This window comes from Condylostylus longicornis, unplaced genomic scaffold, assembly GCF_029603195.1.
Source record: "Condylostylus longicornis isolate FDR11 unplaced genomic scaffold, ASM2960319v2 ptg000031l, whole genome shotgun sequence".
In the NCBI taxonomy this organism is placed as follows: Eukaryota; Metazoa; Arthropoda; class Insecta; order Diptera; family Dolichopodidae; genus Condylostylus; species Condylostylus longicornis.
The window spans coordinates 5,220,123-5,235,551 of record NW_026578000.1 but is presented as its reverse complement, the minus strand read 5'-3'; the positions used below and the strand labels follow the sequence as shown (position 1 = coordinate 5,235,551).

At 23.9% G+C, this 15,429-nt stretch overlaps 1 pseudogene; it reads left to right on the top strand.

The window, feature by feature from the left end:
* The first annotated feature begins 3,999 nt into the window (after window positions 1–3,999).
* The window catches only part of LOC129608240 (uncharacterized), a 164,300-nt pseudogene continuing 152,870 nt past the window's right edge, over window positions 4,000–15,429 (top strand).

Genomic DNA, 15,429 nt, shown 5'->3' with positions numbered 1-15,429 from the left:
TTTTGGGGACTCCGGATTTTGTAAAATTTCAACAAAATTAAGATTACTAGGATTTCAAATTCGTCTGCTTGCTACCACTGAATTTAATGCAATTTTTATTTACCAATATTTTATTTTACCATAAATTTAATACAATTTTTGTGATAATAAAAATAATATTGATATTTGTAAAAAACTATTGGAAAAAGAACTAGATATTTTTATGTAGATTATTCAGTACATATACAATCGAATTTTCGGTTTACCACAAAATAATAAAATATTCAGATATTTTTATTGACATCTTGTTTTTAATAATCACAAAAACGCAATATTTCGGATTTTTTTTTTTCATTTATTTTTTAATTTTTTTTATGAAGCGTTTAAAATTTTAAGAGCGAACAATGGTAGAATAATTTATTTAGTATTATTTATGAATTTTGTCAACATATCATAAAAATTCAAATAATTTTTAAAATATTTTAGAAAAAAAAATATTAACAATTTCATCAAAAAATTTTGAATTTATTTTAAAAATTTCCACTAAATTTTGCCTACAGAAATTACCCTTAAAATTTTAATAATGGTGACTGAATCATGAAAAAAATCGTGTTAGAATCGTTAGTACTTTTGAATATTTAAAGTTGAAATTCTCCACTAAACCCAATTGAACGAGTTATTGAAATTCGAATACTCAATGCAAAAACAAAAAAAAAACTATAAATAAAGAACCAACTGCAATAGATTGGTAATTTCATTAAAAATTTTTCGGTTATTTGAGAATGAAAATATTTTTTCATGTCCTATATTGCTTTCTTGTCTCCTTTCTTCGCTCTTGGAAAGTTATTAAGTGAATTCTGTTGTATTGCAGCGGCAGCATTCAAAACAAATTAATATTAACTGCAGTCATTCATATATTTATGATGTATATGTTTCTATATTACTTTAAAAATTTACATACACATTTGTGAATATTCACATTCACATTATTATACAAAACATGCAAATTCGACGTTACAGTTATTTTATATTCACATTCGTAATAAATTTTCAAACGCATTCACTTTAAAAAAAAAAAGATGAATTATTAGATTAAAAATAAAATTTATTTTATATGTGAATAAAGAACCCATTAGACTTTAAGGTTTTCAATTTCATATTTTGTTGTTGTTAAGTTTCTATACCTTTATATACCTTTGATCGTTATGGGAAATTATAAATTGCGTACTAACTTGTGTACAACTAAAAGTATTTGCCTATACCCATGATATGTGTAAATATTTTATAAACCACAAGTGAATAAAAAATTTAAAAAGAAATTTAATTTTTATATTACATTTGTATTACTTAACCATATAAAAAGATATACTCCTATATGTAATACACATGTAAAGAATTACAAGAGCGTACGTGAAAATATTCTACAATAATTTTTCTGGATTTTTATTTTTCAAAACACAAAAATGTTTAAAATACACCACGTACCGTAGTTATGTATGTAAATAAAATAACAACTAACCAAAATATACAAGTACATAATTTAAAAATGAATGAAGGGCTCGGTTAGTTAAAAGAAAAAAAAAACACATGTACTCGCAACCATATCCTTGTTATAAAGGAAATAAAAAAATTTATTAAAAAAGGCAAAATTTAAATTCATTTTTATTCACTTTTAAAATTCTTATTTTCTTACGATATTAAATTCAAAAATGATATTATTAAAATATTATTAAAAAAAAAATGAACTTTTTTGTACATTCAATTAAATGGCCATTAAAATTTACATCGCCGTATACGGTATCACTTTACCATAATATGGCAATGTAGTTCATAAAATTTAATATTGGCAGTAAGGCGGTGTTAGCATTTCTATTGAGAGAGTTAAAGAATAAAATTTTGTTAATAAACAAGTAATAAAATGAGAATGGCCGGCTTAACGCTATGAGTTCTTTGATACTGGTAAGAAGTATTGATTTTATAAGCTACATGAATAGTACCTACGTATACCCATACATTTTTCGAGCACATTTTCGTGCAAATTTTTCGAGTAAATTTTTCATACAATAGAATCAACAATTTTAATTGTGCCTTGAATCCTAATTCCGTTTTCCGATTCTATTACAGAGGGGATTGACCTAAATCTAAAAAATCTTAATATTTTTTAAATTATTTTTCAAAAAAGTTTAAAAAAATAAATTAAAACAAATTTCATTTTATGTTTATAACATTGAGAACTTCTGTAGTCCTTTTGTTTTTTTTTTCCTAGCATTTAATTTTCTGTTTTTAATTTGTTTGTTTTTTTATTTTTTAAATAAATTGTAAATACACCAAGTTTTTTATGTACTTACATGAAAATGTCAAAAACAGACGGAATTTTTTTGCAATAGAAACAAAAGAAAGTATTTCGTCGAATAAATTAAAAACAAGTACGTATAATACGTGTATAAAAGTTAACCCGGTACTAAATATATGCCACGTATGCAATGAAACAGTCACATATTGTTCAAAAGAAAAAGAAAAAAGTAGGAAAGAAGAATAAAATGTAAAAAGCAATTTGAATATGAAAAAAAGGACGCATTATTTGACAGTAAAACACGCAAATGACATATGTCAAAAAGTAAAAAGAACTTTCATATTTTTTTTTTGAGAGAAAATGAAAAATATTAATAATAAAATTTGTCTTTTAATTTTAGAAACAAATCGTAATAACAAAAAAATAATTTAAAAACTGTTTTTGAAATTTGACTAAAAGTTAGAATTTTTTATGTTTTTCAAACCCTGTTAATATTTTACCAAAGAATTTCTAAAGAAATATAAGATTGAGTGTTGTAAAATCGCTGGTACGTTTTAAAGTAATATTACATTGTATAGTTTGAATTATTATTTAGGCTTATACTTACTAAAAACTATTTTACCCTCGTAAATATTATCTAACATAGCCTTTAATTCTGTTTGGCATTATGCATCTCCTTCCAAATGCTCTCATCTCATCACACCAACTTACATTTTCAACATAATATAATAAATAATAATGTAAAGACTATGATACTGTGATGTGAATTAAAATCGTATTACTGTTATATTCTTTGCTTGTATAACAATAATAAATATTATTATACCTGATATTTAGTTGAAATAACTAAAAAAATTTTTTTTTTTCTTAATTCTTCAGTAAATTGTCAAAAAAAAATTAAACATAATATTAAATAGATACATACATTAATATTATAACATTCATGCTTAATTTACTATCTTACAAGTAACTTTTAATGAAATGTATACGCAGTATATAATATATAATAATTGGTATGTAAATGTGAAATTGTTATAAATATTCAAGTATCTACACACATATATCTATAATACACATTAAAATTTGCGTTATCACTTATCATTATTTTTATAACAATTTTTTTCTATACTATTCTATACTATTTTATTTTCGAAAATAAAAAAATTTTCTCACGTTACTAGCATGATAGTAGTAGCTTTACAAAGAAATATAAAGCAAATACAAACACAATTGAATAATATTGCCTATATACGAACAATGATTTTTTGCAAATAAAATGAGAGAAAATAATATTATTTAAGAGAACAGAATATACAAGAATTGGAGAACTGGAGAGAATATAAGAATAATATTAAGAAATTTATCCATTTATGTACCAAAATTTATGAATGTATATGTGTGCGGATATTTTTAATTTTTTACTATACTGTTGCTGTGCATAGTGATGCTTTTTTTTGAAAAAAAAATTTTTTTGGAGACTTTTTTTTTATTTCATAAATTTTTTGATTTTTTTTTTTACTTGATATTTTCATTTTAAAAGTATGATTGTGAACGCATACAAATTTATTATGTAAAGAGATTACTAACATATTTATGTATAATGTCGAAAAAAAAACCGAACATGAAACAAATTCAAAATATTTTGGCAAATCTCCAAAAGATTTTAATGGTTTTTATAACAGTAACAATAATTGTAATAAGTTCAGATACTTGGATGCTGCCTCATTGAAAGGTTCTAAATAAAATTTTTCGAATTATAAAATCAAAAAAAAAAAATTAAAAAAAAAAAAATTTAAAAAAAATATTTTTAATTTTTTTTCTTTTTCATTTAAAATAAAAATTTTTTTTTAATATTTTGATTCGCGTGCGTGTGTGTGTTAGTGTTTAAAACGAAAAAATTTAAGAAATTTACTGATAGGAAAAAGGAAATTAAGAAAAAAAAAAAAGATAAGAAAAATTGTGATTTTTTTTTAGTTGTGAAAATTATTTTATATTTAAAATATTTTTATACATTAAAAAATATAATAATAAAAAAATAATAAATAGATAAAGGTATAAAATAGAGTTAGCACATAAGAGCACTGACTGTAGAGTAAAAGAAGAAATTTTTAAGTGCTTAAAGTGCTTTTAGTAAAGGAAAAAAAAATTTCTGTTTTGAATTTTTTTTTTTTTTTTGATAATATTTTTGAAGTTGTTCGGAGAAGTAATAAATAATAAGGAGAAGAATAAGAAAAAGTGAAAGTAAAAAGGAAATTATATGGAAAAGTAAAATATAAAATAAAGGAAATATTGCCATTTGAAAAATAAATATAAAATATACACATTTATACTTATGTACAATATATACAAAATGTAGAATAAGCAAATAGGAAATAAATTGTAAAAGAGAAAGAAAGAAAGCAAAGGAAAACAATTTAAATTTCTTTCTTTTTTTTCATATTTTTTTTTTTTTTTTTGAAAATATTTTAATATCAAGGATACGGAATTATATGTATAGGTACTTGATATTCATAACATAATAAAATATACTTAGCTGCTAGCATGTATATAGAATATTAAAAAAAATTGATATATAAATTTATAAAAAAAAAAAATTTGTAAAAATTTTCTTTAAATAATTTAAATTTTAATATCAAAAATGATTTTCGTTCTCAAAGTAATTTTCTGAGTGTAATTCTGATTATAAAAAAATATTAAATTAATTAAGTGAAATTGATGATAAACCAAACAATATCTTATATTATTTTATACAAGTATAACAGATTAAAATTGTTAATATTCTATATTTAAAATTTATTTTATAATTTTCTGAAAATTTCTGATTATAAGCACGGACATCTAATAAGGTAAAGTATAATGATAATTTTCTTTTTTAAATTTAATTGTTATAAACGCATTTTGTTTACTTGTGCTTTGAATACATAATTATTATATTTTTTTTTTTTTTCCTTCTTCACTCCTAGGAGGAGTATAGGGCTAGTGCATGATATCTATCATGCCCTAGTTTCTATAGTCATAGAGAGTTAGCTAGGTAGGTGACTAGCCTGCCGTAGTTTTTATTTATATTAATTATTTGAGGTTATTAATATTTACTGTTTATTTTTCTTAGTTTTTATTATCGAATATAATATTATAATATTCATAATGATATAATATTCATAATGAATATGTATTTGAAAATTACTTGTTTAATATTTATTAGTATTGCATATTAAGTTATATAATATTGAATATAATTTTTATAGTGACCTGACCGGGGTTTGAACCCGAGACCCTTCGGTTAAAGGGCCGGTGCCATAACCACTGCACCAATGATCAGATATTATTATTATATACTTTGGATAAAATTAATATAACACTATTAAAATATAGAATCTGCACGAAATATTTTATTTGAAATGTTAAACAAATTTATTGCCGTTCTCTTTTTTAAACTCAATTTCAAATGTAACCATCTCATGGTTCGAAGTATTAAAATTCGAAAATGATATTTTACATATTGTCACTAGATTATGATAAATCACTAAAGTACATGCTCATATTTTCTTGCTTAAGCTATGTTATCGATTCCGAATGATCGACATTAACTAAAAATTTTCTGTTAAAGAAAATTGTTTAATTGGGCATTAAAAGACGAGTGTGCTCAATTATTGTTAGAATCGAAATATTAAATCGGTTTGTTAATAGTTTCTCGGGTACATAGCGAAATAGACAACTCAAAGTGAGTCAAATTGACTTTGGCAATTTCTTGTTTTTAAATGTTCATTCCATTTTCGTTTGGATTTTCTATTTTAAATGGTTTTTCTGAAGCAAAGGAGATTGAATTTAATTTTGATATTAGTATTCTATAATTATGTATTTGTAATACAAGAGAGTGAAAATATTTTGGAAAATACAAGGAAATATTGTTAGTGCTGTTGTCTCATTGAGTTATAAGTGAAAATCTGAAGAGTTTTCATAAGAGATGCTTTTCGCGAATTTCATTCATTTATCTAACATAGCGACACCATTTTGCTTTCGAACAATATACAATATTAATATTTTTGAAGAAAATTTTAAAATTCAGAATGCCTTATAAATAACAATAATGAAAAAAATTAATTAATTAATTATAATTAATATTCATTAAGTTTAATTGTATCAATTATTATTAATTTTGTATTGCGTTTGTAAATATGTATTTAGTGAATTCCCATAGATCCGATGAAGTATAATATTAATATAAATCATTAATATAAAAAATATACGAGAAAATTATTTAATGGAATTGTAATTTAAAATAATCTTTTAATTTTATTATGAATAATAAGGAAAGAGAACAATAAATGTTTTTGTTGACTTCCTGTAATTACATTCTTGGGTCCTTTTCTAAATTTATTTCAACTATATACAGTTGCAGCAATGAAATATTTTTTTGTTATACATACATACTATAGGTACATATAGATATTATTTAGGAAGTAGATAATATTTATGATGAGTTATGACCATCATATTTCATACAAAAAAAATAAGAGATAAAAAAAAGAAAATGTCTTAGTTCAACGACATAACCTTAAAAATAAATGAAATTGATATAAATTAGTTATTTGATTAAAAATACGAGGATTGAAAATACGAAATTAGAATTTTTTGGAACTTTATCTTTTAAGAATTTGAATTTGTTTTTGGGAATAAATTTAATGGTAAATGTTTTGTAGTGATTATATAAGTAATCGTGTAACAGCAGACAAGTAACCATTCAAATTCTACAAAGTTTCAACGAGATTAGGCTTATTTTGACGACATTTTTTCAGTTTCGTAAATTAAGCTGCAGGATTATCTACTTTTAAGTATATCAAATGTAGAGGCACTTTGTATTATTTTAAATGAATGAATTTAAAAATAATGAATTATTAAACTTTTTCCTCATTTAGAATAGTTATTTTCTTATATAATTACTGAAAGGAGAATATGTCTTTATGAGTAAGAAGAATCAAAATTAACTATAAATATAACGGATTCAAGCAAGTGCCCGACTATGTGCTAAAGGCAATAATATTGGACGTATAGGGTTATATTCTGTGTTTTGAGCAGGCCACAAGACATCTTCAATTCTACTTGAACAAACCCAATATATTTGTAATAAATATAATATAATGGAAAAATTAGAAATCTCTATAGACATCCAGAAATTCTTTGTAATAATTTTATTAAAATTAAGCCTTCATAAATACCATTTACTTTAATTATCACCAACAAAAATAATATTTTAAACGATTACATTTTATTGAGCACAATAATGCAATTAATTTACCCTATAGACTTCCAATTTACAAACTATATATAAAATTTTTCTGTATTTCTCATTGAAATGCGCATACATTGTGAGGAATTCCTGCTTACATACCATTCATACATACTTATACAACTAAAACAATAAAAATTAATTGCTAAATTAAAAGGATTTACACTATTTATACTATATAGTTTATAGGGCACCTCATTTGAAAATTTGCCAAATATTTTAATAATTTAAGCATTATTTTTTATAAAATTATCTGTAAATGGTATTTTTTCCTGTGTACTATATGTACATAATAGTTCATATTATTATATAATTAACATAAAACACATTATGACACCTAAAAAAAAACAAAACAAAAATGAGTTTTCAGTGTTGTTCATTTGAGCCTCCACTGTTTATGTATACAGAGGTTTTGTGCAAATTCTTTTGAATTTTTTAGTGGATTGTTGCGGTTATGTAAAATTTTTTATGAAATATTATTCGTGAATAGATCCTGAAGTGCTATTAAATTTTATAAATTCTTGTAAAAATATTTAATTATTCACATAAGAGACTAAAAAATTTTAGAATTTATGTGAAAATTTTAAAAGGAGTTACTGTTTGAGGAAGGATGTTGCACTTGTACTCGTATTGGTACTGGTGAAATTTTATTATTGTTGACTCTTTCAATAAAACAAGGATGTTGCTTTAATAATATTTAAATATCGTTGAACTATATAAATAAGCCGCGTAGTACAAATTATTTAAGGACGAATATTTTAAAAAAAAAGTTAGAACTCATAGTTAATATAAAATTCTTTTAAATTAGTACCTTTAAATAATGTATTGAACGGTCTAAATTGTTTCAACAAATTCAAGTTCGGGCAAGCTTTATTTCTACTTCTAAATATAAAACTTATAATTTAACATTTTTGTTAATTCTTGCAGATTTTGTAAAAAAATAAATTGAATATTTCGAAAATTAGCACGAAAAAGTCCGAAATAGGCCGAAATAGGCCGAAATAACTCAAAATAGTTATTTCATGTTCAAAATTTAGAAAATTTTATAAAGATCCAAATAATTCTGAAAAAGGACTTTTTAAGCTCTCACAGTTTTGAAAGTAGTTTTTCTGGAATATCAAGTGGCCAGAAGGGGCGCGCATAAACCTTTTTTCTTAAAAAATTCGAAATATTCAATGATTTTTATATGAAAAATATTGGAATGACTTTAATCAATTTCGAAATGGATTTATTTCTTAGGCAGCTTTAAGGTAGAAGAAAATTTGTGGTAAATGTGATGTAAGGTTGGAGTATTTTGTGTTACTGAGGTTTTCTACCTCATTAAAATTGTTTGTTGAGGGAATAAAAAATCTCTGTAACTAGACTAAAATCTATATCGTATCTAAATTTTGGTATTGCGATTCAACGTTCAGATTTTATCAACATATAGTTGTATTTCCGCAGTACACAAACTATAATCCTTACTAAAAATCTATACAAAAATATTTTTAAAATAATTTTGCATAAATAACATTTTTAATATGACAGTAATTTATTGTTTTTTATAGCTTTTGGAAATTAAATTTTTTAGCAATAATTTAATTAAAATTTGAAAATAAATATATAGAATCATATTCCATGCATTTAATTGCAGCACTTACGGGCATAATTAATTGTAAAAGAATCTATGAAAATAAAAAATAAAATATAATTTAATTTATAATATTTTTAATATTGAAAGGTAAACAAAAATTTCTATATGAAAAACGTATTTTGCTGCAATAAATAAAAAAAACAAATCTGATACGGTCAGCCCCTAACCGACCGCAATTTGCATTATTGTCTAATTTGGCAAAAATTTTACGGAAGATTATGAGCACTTTTTTCAATTTTAAGGACGTTAGTAAGCTTTCAGCATTTTATGGTGAAAAATGTAAAATCGGCTGCTAGTTCGATTTTCGATCCTTGGTGTTTCCAAAAAATTCACAAGTTTATTATTTTAATACCCTGAATTTAAATGTGAGATTTCAGGGAAATTCGATAAGTTTTTCTCTTAATATGGACAAAAATGTAAAATCGACCCGCCAACTGGTAATATTCCCGAAGCCTGCTATATTTCGAAAGATGTTGATATAAAATTTCGTCAAAATCGGAACACTCGAGCCGAACTCGTGGTACACGTATACATGCACATGTCGACAGACAGACGTCTCCTAAAAATATTTTTTTTACGTTTCCCTATTATGGAGAAGTGCACTTCCACGGAAAACTCGATGTCCGAAATTTGGTGTTATTACATGACCTCCCTTATTGTATTCAACACGGTCGGTAAAAATAAGGTATGGTATAAATACGTGGGCATATATTATGTTAAAATTTGAAAAATATTGTAATCTTTATCATAATTAAATTATCGAAAAAAATATTGTAATTTAATTGAATTTAGAAAGCATTTTGAAATTTGGGGAATTAATTATACTTTTAAAATAGTTTTAAAATTTTCTCTCACAATTTTATGTATCATATTAGCATATTATGTTAATTAATATACCTATATTGTAAAACTAATTGTGTAATATGTAATTAGTTTGTATACTCTGCGAGGTTTTGTATAACGTTTACCGGAGACAAACACTAATAATTTAATTATTTACGGTTAGTATTATTGTAGACATATCATAACTTTATTTTTAATAAATGAAGGTATTTATACGTGCAATTATTAATAATTGGTTATTATATGTATATATGATTAAGTATACTTAAATCTAATATAACTATACTCACTGAAAGTGAAAATAAACATATTAGTAGATTTACATGGTTAAGTAATTGAAAAAAAGAATCAATTTTTGCTCAATTTACTTGTAATATGCCGGAGATAATCAATTCTACTCAAATAAAATCTCTTGAAATGAAATCTTTACGAATCTTAAAAATCTGCATACAATTATATGTAAAAACAAAGAAAAATAGAGCTGACCATGTCAGTTCAATGATATCTGTGTGAAGTTTTTCAAACCAAGCTTTTGACTATTGGAATATTGACCAATATTACAGCACTCACAAAGTTAATATGCTGCAGCTTTTATAATTTTCCAGATATGACTAAATTATTTATGAACAAGATATTTTAGAAATTGATTAATTTTATTTGGGTGTATAAAATTATAAACAATCACCTACGTAATTATTTATGCATAAAATATTCATTCATGCGTTAATTCAGATTTTCCTCTATTTTATTTCAATTTAGATTTTGTCAAACTAAAATATTGTCATAAATTTTGTATTCTTTTCTATATTTTTATTAATAATTTTCAATCATTATATCGGAAAACGGAAATCCTGGTTTTTGCCTATGTACTGGTATTGTGCCTAAATGCAAATATTAAATTGTTGTATGTACATAATGTATTCAAAAAATCTATTAAAAATTATCATCAATTTATAATATAAAGGATCAATATTGAAAATTTACTACAATAAAATGTCATTTGTACAATATTAGGTGCTAATGTTAACACATTCACGGTCAGAATACGAAAATTATCGAAAATTTACGATTGTTCTTCCGTACAATTATTTTTGAGGGCGCCTCGTTTAATATCAGTTTTGTGACGCTATTATCTTAATGGTATTTCACTGATACACAACTGTTTAGAATACGTACGTACTTAGTGGTTTTGGATGAGGAGGAAACTATTTTAACGATTTTCAGGTTAGAGGTTTGATTACAGTGAAATAAGCGGAATGAGCATTCTGGGATTTTTAAATGTCTTTTAGAGATTTAAATGTATTGCTAAGAATTTCTAATTTAGAAATTTTTAGTATTCTATTGCTATTTTAGTATTTAGTGCTATGTATTGCATTTACACTACTAGCACACAAACCAAAGCATCAAAATTAAATTAATAATAAATAATATATTCCAAATTTACAAAAGGACACTTAAGAGATTTGAAATTGAATAGAAGAATAACAAATTGGTCATCAAGTAATTATACCGTAGCCTGCAATATTTATCGTAATTTATAATTAAAATAATAATTATTTTTAAATATTTCATATATTTTAATTGATTACTTAATTTTTCACATGAATATTTTAATAATATTTTTGTGAAGTCCTTTTTGCAATATTAAAATTTTGAAATATAAAATTTTCAAGGTTTCCAGCTGTTGATATTTTTTAAATAAAAATAAAACTGTTCCAAAATGGAAATTTAATTACGATCATAATAATTTGCCATCTTGAAATGCTTTAGATCTCGTTGCCTTTAAATTCAGTTAAAAATCTTAAATCATGGAATCTTGAATTTAAAAACTTTGATTTCAAAGAATTCTAACTACCACACTAACGGCCATCTCATTAGTTGTACAGACCTTACATTAAACAATTTTTTAATTTATAGTTTTTGAATTAATTAAGCATGAAAATTTTTGGTATTATATTAGTCAGAAGATTTCCTTGAAGGATGAGGATGATTTTTTAAAATTTTTTCAGGTTTAAATAAGAGAAACTATAATGTAAATCACCTAAATTACAGTGAATTAAAGGTAACCTAAGTAAAGAAGAAATTAATACGATTGTAAGGTCCTTCTTTAATATGGTTACTTTGGTTATTTTGTGTGCCAGGGAGACTAAGAATAAAAATACCTTTTCATTTTTTCTTTCTTTTTCCTAATTAAGAGTGTAAAAGGAGTGTATGTGAATGTGAACAAGAAAAATATCATTATTTCATAATGAAGTTTTTTTTTGTGTTCTTAAATGCAAGATCTTCCTGGTCTTTAGAATGGAAAGATAAAGATAAAAGTGAAATTTTTGTTTTTTTTTTTTTTATTTCCTTTTAAAGGATTAATTTTTTTTTTGTTTTATTTTTATTAGTATAGAAAATTTAGGACAATTCTGTTTAGGATTTTTGTCTTAAACATGAATAAAATTTTTTTTTCTACTTAAATATTTTCTCTCGTAAAATGTTTTCTTTGAAGTTTTTATGGCTTTAAGCTTATTGTTTTCTCTATCCCTATCTCTCTCCTTTTCTGTTTTTGTTTTATTTTTATATTTTGTTGTTGTTGTAACGGAGCATTTTATTTTTATTTATTTTTAAAAAGAGTTATTCATTATAAAAGAAATAAAAATAAAAAAAAATTAAAGTTGTAAAATGTGAAAAGAGAAGGATGTAACAAAATAGAGAGAGAGAGAGGGAGAGAGGAAATAAAATATCACAAAACAAAAGGATTCTGTTTTTGTTTTTGCTTCTATTTTTTATTTTTGTTATCGTATAAATAACTAGAAAGTTAATGGACATACTTTTTTCTATTCTGCTTTTGTGATGTCCACATTATATGTATGTGTGTGTATATAAGCTATTAAAATATGTGTGTAAAAATATTATAATGGACAAAGAATGCAGTTATATTTAGAAATTAATGTCCTTGATAAGAAAAAAATTTGCAAAGTATGTGCAAATATTAAAATTGAAAATAAAAGAGTAACGTGTGTGTGTGTGATTTTAAAAAGGAGTAAAAAAAATCGAAAAAAATAGGAACATTTTTTTTTGCTTATTACATTAATTTTTAACGAATTGCTTCATAATTAACATTAGGTTTAGAAAAAATTAATATCCTGAGGTAGTTGAGGATTTTTTTAAATTTTCGTATTAGATTGTTGTTTAGTATAAGCATTCAGCAAAAAGTAAATAATCTTTTAGATATAGAAAGAGGCGACATATCATTTATTATGGCTTGGAAAAGAATTTCAAATTAACGGGCTCAGCTATGGTAATATTTATTGGGTAAATGAAATTTTTAATTGTTAACAAACAATAAACGATAAAATTTGGTACTAGAATAAAAAATCATCTTTGTTAAAAGTGCGTATACTACGAAAAATTTTATCAAAAAAAAAAATAATAACAAAAATTTTTGAGACCTATAGTCATTCACCTGTAAAATAAGCTCCTAATGATAATTCTATGTTTTATGGTTCCGAAGTTATTAGCATTTGTTTATATGCAATAAATATCAGGTATTTTTTTTTCAACAGACTGTAGCTCGAAAATGAGTATACCTGCTTCCACTGCCACGCAATTTTGTCCTGGAAATTGATGAAAGAATCATCCCCGAAATTATTTGTTAGCTTATGAAAAACATCCTGTAAATATTAAAGTAAAACCAAGTTACTTTACACAAATTTCAAAAGAATCTCTTGGTGGTGCATAAGAAGGTAATTGGATCTGTTCTGCCAGCCCATGAATTGTGAACGAGTCCCATTATCTCGTTGCAAAACTTAGATCAGAACCTGTCTTATTCATTATTAGTACTAAAAGATTTACAAAAAATTGATATTGTGTTCCCAAAACTTTTAGGGTTTTGAACTTTGAAAATATTACTTTTCATAATTCCATTTTCTTCCAAATTTTTTTTCAACTGATATAATAAAATATCAAAATGCCGGATTAATTATTATCAGAGAATTTCATTCATCTTTTACTATGTAAATTTTAATATTTCCTTCAACACAAAATTATCGTCCTTACATATTTTAAGTAGCTCATTTTTAAATCCTTATTGTATTGTATGCCTGACTAAGTAAAATTTAGAACTTATGTATCTTAGCACATATGTATATAGTAAGGTCCATGTATGCAATTTGTTTTTGACAGCACTGTTAATTTACTGATAAAATTTTTTAATATGGAAGGTAGAGATAGAGAAAACAAACAGTAATGGGAAACCTTTTATAAGGTTTTTTTTTTCTTTTTCTCCCAGAAATCAAAAAAAAAAATTTGTTTTCTTTTTTTTCATTTTTATTGTTTTTAGGTCATTATTGTGTATTTGTTATTTTTTTTAACATTCTGTTTTGTATTAAAATCGCAAAATATGGAGGTACCCTCATATATTTTTACATTTTCATTTTAGTTTTTATGTGTTTTCCCGGAAAACGTTTTTACGCAAAATTCGAATGGAAAAAAAAAATATTTTTTTCTTGGTTTTTTTAATTTTTTTTTTTTTTGCAAATTGAACATTATTTTAAGGTGAACAAAGGTTATTATAGATCATAAAAAGTTTATGTGGGGAGTTGAGTTGAAAAAGATACATTTTTCAGTTCACTTGCTCCCATTGTTAAAATTTTCCATAAAACTTAAGGTAGACGTTTGTGTAGTAATAAAATAATTTTATTTATTCTTTCATTTTTAAAGTTTTAAATTTTTTATTTTCTTAAGGATGTGTAAACTTTTTTTTATTTTTGTTGGAAATTATAATCACAAATAATTTTTTTTTTAAAGTTAATAAACCCAAAAATGGGTCATAAAATTTGTTTTCATAATGGCATATTCTGTAACGTTTTCGCTTTTCAGATTTAAATTATTGAAGAGCCATTAACGACTAATGAAACGCCAATTTGCTTGAGAACTATGGAAATTAGAAATGTACTGAGGAAATTGGGGTTGATTGCAAGAAAGGTATGGTATTAATCAATGGGGTTAAGAATTATAAGGAGAGAAATAAGGGAGAATTAGAATTAGAAATTAAAGTGTTAAGAATAATGAAAAAATTAATTTTTGATTTAACTAGGACTATAAGAATTTTTGAAATCGTAAAATGAAAATTTCCATTGAGGTGAAAATTTATTAATTTATTGGATTGCAGTGATATTTTTTATTTATAGAAAATTTCAGTTTGGTTTTTAATAGCCGGAACGAATAACGGTACAAAATTGCTTAAATTTTTATTTTAAATTTTAGAGAATTTGGATCAAACAGCTTTGGACCAAATTCTTAATATTTTTATTTGTAGTCAATTTTAAGTTGATGTTAAAAAATCTAGCGCCACAGTTGTTGCCCGGCTACTTCATCTGATTCATATATCCAAAATAGAATGAAAAA